The following is a 7305-nucleotide window of genomic DNA, read 5'->3' as shown; positions in this document are numbered from 1 at the left end:
CTTCCTCTGGACCAGGAGCAGCAGGACTCAGTACCTTGGTCTGGTGGTCTGGTGTCCTCTGCGTCTTTGTAGTGTGGATCCAGGTGTCTGCCTGTCTGCAGCAGTGTGATTTGGCATCTTCCACATGACTCAGGACCTCGGTAGGACGTGCACAGACCTGCCTGTTTGCAGCAGGATGATTCGGCGTGTTCTGTGTAACTCAGGACCTCGATAGGTCATGGGCAGACCTGCCTGTCTGCAACAGGGTGATTCGGCATCTTCCACGTGACTTGGGACCTCGGTAGGGTGTGTGCAGACCTGCCTGTCTGCAGCGGGGTGATTCCAAGATTCATGTTTTAGAAAGTGATGCCTAAATTAGAAATGAATCATCTTCTCAAAATTCCATATTCAATCAGTTTTCTCTATAGCTGTTTCTGGCAATGAAACTAACAGAGAATTTAAAAAAACAACCAAAATGAAAGGGAAAAAGAAATGCCTACCTCACAAAACATGCCCTGTGGTAGGCCTGATAACAATAAGTTATTATTTATTTCCAACTCTTCCTTTGTCAGGACACAATGGTAAAGTTAGCTGGCCATCTTTCCAGGGATATCTTTCTGAATGGAGTTACATGGTTTCTTGGACAATGTGACTGTAACTGAATGTTCTCTAATTTTATCTAAAGCATCAAATAATAAAAAGACCCCAAACCATATTTACATGATACATTATATTTCACAAAGAACATTCACATATATATGATCTTATTTGATTTTCACTGCAATTCTATTGATGTAGATATTATTATCCGTATTTTATCAAATGTAGAAATTGAGGCTGAGAAAATTTGATGATTTCTCCAAGTTCAAGTTCATAATTATTTAATAAATTTCAGGGCAGGGGCTTGAATTTAATTTCCATGATCTGCTATTCTTCTATGCTACAAATAATCATCCTGTGTAACCAAGTACAAATAATTTTATGAAAATAATAACTTTTAACTATTACTATGATCCCAGGAAGCTACTGCAAAATCAATAGATCTCTAGTTTATCCTCTGTGAAGTTAACTACAGTGGTTCATTTGATTTATCTCTCAATTACCATTAAAATAAAGGACTGGTTTTGAGCAAACATGGAGAACCATGAATTCACTGCAAGTTATTAACAAATATTTCATAACCCAATACTGATTTTAGTTGACATTTTCTCATTAATGCAATGGACAATAATTGAGTGAGCTGAGGATAAGATGGTGCCTATGGTTGAATAGAGAGAACAGAGAATTAAGATTCAGGACCTATAACTTCTAGTCTGTCTCAACCACTAGTTATCTATGTAAACTTGGGCAAGACATCAAATGTTTTCTGACCCTCATTTATTTTCATGACTATTGTATAATTATAGAAGAATTCTCAAATTGAACATCTGAAAATGTGAGGTTCAGTAAGAAAATAATGCACCATGAACTTTGAGACTAAGACAAACAAGGATGGATAAGGAGTAATTTAAGCAACAGAATGATTTTAAAGAATTTATGTATCATTACCATTAAGTATACACAGTGATGATGATAGCAACTGACCATAAACTCAGAAACTGGCTACACATACACAGTGAATTAAAATACATATGAAATATCTAATATTCACTAGCACTTTCAAAATTATCAATTAGTGGAATAATTTAAACAACTGCATTTTTTCTTTAAAAAATACTGATTTCTAGGGGCTTGGGATATAGTTCAGTGGGGCTACGCCTGCCTGGCAAGCACAAGGTCCTGAGTTTGATCCTTGGTACTGAAAAAAAAAATATTGATTCTATACAGAACTAATCATTGGTGTATTTTCATAAGATGGCCCCATTACAAGTGCTTCAGTGAACTTCCAAAAATTTCAAAAACAAAACATTAACCCTTCTTCCTACATAATCTCAAACTTAACCACTTTCCCTCAGCCTCACTGAAGATGACTTATTTTAAATCCATGTAACTTTTGGCCAAAGCTACCACAATAACATAGGCTTTGGATTCAAACTTCCATTTGAGTGATGGCTTTTCCACTTAATACACTATGCAACCATTGAAAAACTGTAAGCATAGATGCCCTGAAGAAGAAACTCCTTTAAATTCATATTATCAAAATTATCAACAATCTCATTCCAGTTGCTCTCGATGACACCATCAGGGTCCATTCCCCCTGGGCCTCCATGTTCTCTGTTATAATAGGCAGAACCATTAGACATGATCCAAAGAACCACTCCATGCCCGACTGAAAAAAATGCATGCCAGGGAATTCATTTTCTGCTCTGCATGGTGACATGGATCAGAAGGAGAGAGATGTTATCATGAGGGAATTCTGATCAGGGTTAAGCCGAGTTCTGATCACTACTGACTTGTTGGCTTGTGGGATTGATGTGCAACAAGTGTCTTTGGTTATAAAATATGATGTACCTACCAATCATGAAAACTATATTCACAGAATTGGCAGAGGGGGTCGATTTAGGAGGAAAAGTGTGGCTATATACTTTGTTACTGGAGAAGACAAGAGGATTCTTCGTGACACTGAGACTTTCTACAATACTACAGTGGAGGAAATGCCCATGAATGTGGCTGACCTTATTTAATACCTGGGATGAGATAGTTTTGAATGCAGTGCTCGCTGTTGCTGAATAGGCGATCACAACGTGCATTGTGCTTCTTTGGGAATTTTTGAATCTTGTCTCAATGCTCATAATGGATCAGAAATACAGATTTTGATAGCAAAGGGACATTAGTTGTGAGCTCTTGTGAGGAAAGGCATTGGCTTTATCCTCTTTAGAGTTAGACTGTTGGGGTGGGTATAAAAGATGGGGTCTGTAAAATCTTTCTTTCTTAGAAATTTATTTCCTAGTTCTGTAGAAATGGTTCTATTAAATGTTCTCTATTATTTAATAATATACTTGTGGGCTAAAAGATATAAGTGCTGTATAAAGTCAGCCAATTATGTTTAACTAGAATATCTGCCTTTATTGTGTTTGTCTTTTGCCTGAATAGACAGGCCTTTAAAAATTGATTTTTTTAAGAAAGCATTTGAATGCATTTTTTTTGGTATTGTATTTTTTCAATATAGTATTTAATTAGTGCTAAGTGTGAAATGGACCCTGTTCCTAAACCCCAGCAAGCAATCATATCCTAGGTAGGGTTAAACCCCCAGTAAAATTGCCATTTTGCACGTCTTAATAAAGGTTGAATGTTAAATAAATTGTATATTCACTTTTTAAAAAAGTAAATGTATATAAACAATGAAATAATGCAATGCCTGACACACAGCAAACACTTTTTTAAAGCTAAGTGGAGATATAAACACAGACCAAAGGTAACTTCAGAATTTCAAGTTTTAGAGGAGTTTGTGGAACAATAACTGACTGGAATGATACAAGAAGCTATCTTCATAACAGCGCTCATTAGATTACACAGCCAGCAGGGGTAGGGCCGAAGGAGATTGGAGAGCTGCTAAGCCACTCCACTACCACTCCTTAGGACAACCATTGATATGGACACAAAGACACAGAAATATGATCACAAGGAGAGCAACTCACTGCCCTGCTTAAAAGTCTTTGATATCTCCCCATTTGTTTATTAGGAAAATTCATAGTTATTATCATAAAAGAATATAATATAAACTGAAGCAAGACATGGTATGCATTTCATATATTCAATTTGTCATTATAGTTATCAATTACAGTATTCTTCTGTATGCTGAAACAAGAAGGTAGTATTTTTATCTGGTGTTTAAATGATGTGGAGAATCGCCACGCATAGAAGGCAGTAGGCAATACAGGTAGAAGGGACAACATCATCACTGAAGAATATATATAGTATTTTATGGTGAAGGAGCAGTCTCAGATAATGGGGATGTGATTATATATAGCCCCTGATATAACTAGGGGAATAGAAAAGGATAAAAAAAACAGAATAGGAGCTACTATAATTTCTTAATTGGGAAAAGTTTTTAATCTAATGATTTGGAAAAGTATGTCCTCAAAAATGGTCAAGTTAAAAATAGTTTTAGATTTCAAATGAGTAAGTTATCTGGGGATTCATTTATTTGTGCAACCTTATCCCGAGTATTAAAATTAAATGAGAGGAGCCTGCCCAGAGAGGACTTGCACTGGCATGCAGGCTCCCACCAGAGATCCACCATTCATTCCATCAGTGAGTGCCTGCAGAATGCGGGGAGCAGCTGTGTGGCCCAGACAAGTGCGGCTGCAGGCAGATGCCAGCCAGAGCACACCCCCCCCCAACGCCAGAGGCTCAGGCACATTCCCCCAGGCCAGGAGCCTGCTCAGACAGGAGCTGTGCAGGCACTCAGGCTCCTTCTGAGGCCTGCCATTCCATCCGTAATTGCGGGAAGATTCTGGGGAGCAGCTGTGTGGCCCAGACCAGCGTGACTGTGGGGAGATCCCAGCCAGGGCTGTGCCATGACCCCACAGGCTCTGGCACACCCAACCAATCCAGAGGCCCACCCAGAAAGGGGCAGCACGGGCACACCAGCTTCAGCCCGAGGCTCACCATACCATTGGCCACAGCCAGGGACCCACCTGGAGAACAGCTGTACAGGCACAGAAGCAATATCCAGAGGCTCACCACAATACCATTGATAAGTGCCAGGAGACCCTACTCAAAGGCTATGCAGACAATAGAAACTGGGGTGCACAGCCCCAAATCAAAGGCCCTCCCAGACAATAGCTACGTAAGGGCCCCAGTGAGAGGCATGCCTACATAAGATCCCAAGTGTGTTTAAGCCTCAGCCAGAAGCCCACCCAGACAACAGGTCAGCTCAAGGATCTAGAAGACCACCACTCTGAACCCAGGAATTGGTGTACTGATGAGCAGCACACTAACAGCTTCTCAGTGGCTTGCTGAGAATTCAAGACCACTCAGTGAGCAAAAAATCATCTCAACAAAGACACAGCAGGCTGCATCTGTCGAAATGAGAAGACACATAAATAAGTCCCAACACCAGACTTCCAGATCACCTAAGCAAACCCCAAAGGGCAACAAAAGGAAACCCCAAAGGGCAACGAGAAGAAACAATCTGATACTCAACTACCTGGACTCCCTGAACTGGCAACAAAAGGGGACATGGAAAAACATGAAATCAGGAATAATTTCTCAGATAATAGCAGAGATTGTGCCCATAGTTCAAGACATGATTAATAAATCTAGAGAGGACACAGATAAAAAAAAATTGAGGAGCTGAGGAATATGATGGAATCCCAATACAAGAAACAAATAGAATCCATAAAACAGATGTAAACAGATTTCCAGGACATTAAAACCTCCATTGAATGTTTACCCAGCAGATTGAGCCAATGTGAGGATAGAATTTCAGATATAGAAGATAGAATTGCAATTAGTGACCAGGAAAAGAAAAATTTCCTAAAAATAGTAAGGGACCATGAGAAATCAATCCAGCAGCTGCTAGTTGATGCAAAGAAAAATAACATAAGACTGATCAGAGTCAAAGGAGAAACAGGAGGTAGTGCAAAGGACATAAAAAAAATTTTTTCACAAAACTAATGGCAGAAAACTTCCCAAGTAGGAGAAAAGAACTTGACATAGAGATAAGTGAGGCATATAGGAATCCAACTAATCATGATGAAAAAAAATATATACACATAGGCATATAATAGTTAAGATTCCAGAAACCCAACACAAGAACAAAATTCCACAAGCAGTTAGAGAAAAGAAACAAATCACATACAAAGGAAAGCCCATAAGAATCACAGCAGACTTCTCAACACAAAACCCTCAAGGTAAGAAGAGCATGGACTGATGTATTTCAAGCCCTAAAGGAAAACAACCTCCAACCCAGATTGATGTACCCTGCAAAACTATCTTTCAAAATTGATGAAGAAATAAGATACTTTCATGACAAAGAGCTCCTGAGGAACTTCATGAATACCAAATCAGCACTCCAAAAATTTTTAAACAATATCGTAGGAAAAGAAAATGAGTATCACAATCCCAGGAAGCCCTGCAGAATGAATCCATCAGGCATGACAAGAAATTAAACACAAAGGGGGAGACTCCAACAAAAAGAAAAAGTCATGACAAGGATAATTCAATGTGTATCAATTATAACAATCAATGTTAATGGACTCAATTCAACAATCAAAAGAAATACAGTGGCAGAATGGGTCAAGAAGCAAGATCCAATAATATGCTACACACAATAAACACACTTAATTCAAATAGAAACTCATAGACTGAAAGTTAAAGGGTGGAAAACAATACTCCATGTGACAGGAACCAAAAAAAAAAAAAAGCAGGAATAGCTATCTTCTTTGCAGATCAAGTGGATTTCAAATCAACACTGATTAAGAGAGACAAAGAAGCACACTATATTCTTGTAAAGGGAACAATCCAAGAGGAAGAGATGACAATCATAAAGATCTATGCACCAAACACGAGTGCACCCAACTATATAAAACAAACAATACTGGACATGAAAAATCATATAAGCACTAATACAATAGTAGTGGGGGAACTTATTACCCCACTGTCACAAATAGATAGATCAACTAGACAAAAAATAAACAAGGAAATGCTAGAACTCAATCAAACTCTTGATAAAATGAACTCAACAGATGTTTACAGAGTGTTCCACCCCACAAAATCAGAATACGCATTCTTTTTAGCTTCATATGGGTCATTCTCTAAAATAGACCACATACTCGCTCATAGAACATGTTTAAATATGTGCAAAGGATTTCAAGTTATCACCTGTATATTGTCAGACCAAGGGTGATGAAATTGGAGATCAATAGCAAAAGAAACTGCAAAAATTTCATATAGGTTGTATAAAACCTCTTTGAACCATGGGGTGGGTGGACAACCCACTTTCTGGTCCCCCTTCTGTCTCTCTTAGGCAGAAGTTTTTTTCTCTCAATAGATTTTTCCCTCTCTTAACCTCCATTGTTCCTAGAATTCATTCTTTGATTTTAGAGAACATGAACTCACATTTCGGATATCTAGTAGGTTTGGGAGTTACATCTCCTCCCCTTATAACATTTTGGAGGTCTTCCACCAAGATTACTGGTCAGAGCTCCTAGGGCAGAAAAGGTGAGCAGGTCCCAGCACCTGGAAGTAAGCTGTCCTGCCACCATCTCAAGCTCCTAGGGCAGAGAAGGTGAGCCACGTGGGTGCCAGAGGCACCTGCTCCCCCCACACACACCGTGGAAATGAGAAGACACATAAACAAGCCTCAAAAACAGACTTCTGCATCAACTATACCAAACCCAAAGGGAAACGAGATGGAACGATCTGATACTCAACCACCTG

The sequence above is a fragment of the Heterocephalus glaber genome, unplaced genomic scaffold (genome assembly GCF_053883595.1).
Source record: "Heterocephalus glaber isolate CG9 unplaced genomic scaffold, H.glaber_assembly_v1.0 deba00001729, whole genome shotgun sequence".
Classification (NCBI taxonomy): domain Eukaryota; kingdom Metazoa; phylum Chordata; class Mammalia; order Rodentia; family Bathyergidae; genus Heterocephalus; species Heterocephalus glaber.
This window is presented reverse-complemented; position numbering follows the sequence as displayed.